The following is a 1,682-nucleotide window of genomic DNA, read 5'->3' on the forward strand; positions in this document are numbered from 1 at the left end:
TGGCGTTTAAACGCCAGCCAGGGTGCCTGGTTGGGCGTTTAGCGCCCAAAAGGGTAGTGGTTTGGGCGTTAAACGCCAGAATGTGCACCATTCTGGGCGTTTAACGCCAGGATGGCACAAGAGGGAAGATTTTGTTTTCAAATCAAATTTTTTTAAAGTTTTCAAACTTTTTTCAAATCAAATCTTTTTCAAATCATATCTTTTCAATCATATGTTTTTCAAAATCAATTTCTTTCCTTTTTCAAAAATACTTGCTATCAATTAATGATTTGATTCAACATTTCAAGTATGTTACCTTTTATGTTGAGAAAGGTTTAATGTTTGAATCATATCTTTCCTTGTTAGCCAAGTCATTAATTTTTAAAATCAAATCTTTTTAAAATGTTTTTCAAATCATATCTTCTCAATCATATCTTTTTAAAACTATATCTTATCAATCATATCTTTTTAATCACATCTTTTTCAAAATAGTTTTCAATCATATCTTTTTAATTTCTAATTTCAAAATCTTTTTCAAAAATCACTTGATTTCTTTTCCACCCTTGGTTTTCGATAATCAATTAGTGTTTTTCAAAATGTTTTCAAAATCTTTTACTTAATTTTCGAAAATTACTTCCCCTCTTCTCACATCTTTCTATTTATGGACTAACACTAACAATTCGAACTCCATCTCTCTTGATAAGTTTGAATTCTTCTACTTCTGCCTTCTATTTTTCTTTTCCTCTGACACCTTAAGGAATCTCTATACTGTGACGTAGAGGATTCCACATTTTCTTGTTCTCTTCTCTTTCATATGAGCAGGAGCAAAGACAAAAGCATTCTTGTTGAGGCTGACCCTGAACCTGAAAGGACCTTGAAGCGAAAGCTAAAAGAAGCTAAGGCATAATTCTCTGGAGAGGACCTAATAGAAATCTTCAAAGAAGAAGAACCCATGGCAGTCGAAAACAACAACAATGCCAACAATGCAAGGAAGGTGCTGGGTGACTTTACTGCACCTACTCCCGACTTCTATGGGAGAAGCATCTCTATCCCTGCCATTGGAGCAAACAACTTTGAGCTTAAGCCTCAATTAGTTTCTCTAATGCAACAGAATTGCAAGTTCCATGGACTTTCATTGGAAGAACCTCATCAATTCTTAGCTGAATTCTTGCAAATCTGTGACACTGTCAAGACTAATGGGGTTGACCCTAAGGTCTACAGACTTATGCTATTCCCTTTTGCTGTAAGAGATAGAGCTAGAATATGGTTGGACTCACAACCCAAAGAAAGCCTGAACTCTTGGGAAAGGCTAGTCAATGCCTTCTTGGCAAAGTTCTTTCCACCTCAAAAATTGAGTAAGCTTAGAGTGGAAGTCCAAACCTTCAGACAGAAGGAAGGAGAATCCCTCTGTGAAGCTTGGGAAAGATACAAACAATTAATCAGAAAGTGTCCCTCTGATATGCTTTCTGAATGGAGCATCATAGGTATTTTCTATGATGGTCTCTCTGAACTATCCAAGATGTCTTTGGATAGCTCTGCTAGAGGATCTCTTCATCTGAAGAAGATACCTACAGAAGCTCAAGAACTAATTGAAATGGTTGCAAATAACCAATTCATGTACACTTCTGAAAGGAATCCTGTGAACAATGGGACTAATCAGAAGAAAGGAGTTCTTGAGATTGACACTCTGAATGCCATATTGG

General features: G+C 36.1%; 1 non-coding gene across 1 annotated transcript; it reads right to left on the reverse strand.

Moving 5' to 3' along the window:
* Window positions 1–1,336: 1,336 nt before the first annotated feature.
* Window positions 1,337–1,444, reverse strand: LOC112704689 (small nucleolar RNA R71). The gene has a single exon (XR_003155300.1). It is a non-coding gene; the product is annotated as a small nucleolar RNA R71 (small nucleolar RNA).
* Between the last annotated feature and the right edge of the window lie 238 nt (window positions 1,445–1,682).

This window comes from Arachis hypogaea, chromosome 7 (assembly GCF_003086295.3).
Source record: "Arachis hypogaea cultivar Tifrunner chromosome 7, arahy.Tifrunner.gnm2.J5K5, whole genome shotgun sequence".
Lineage (NCBI taxonomy): Eukaryota > Viridiplantae > Streptophyta > Magnoliopsida > Fabales > Fabaceae > Arachis > Arachis hypogaea.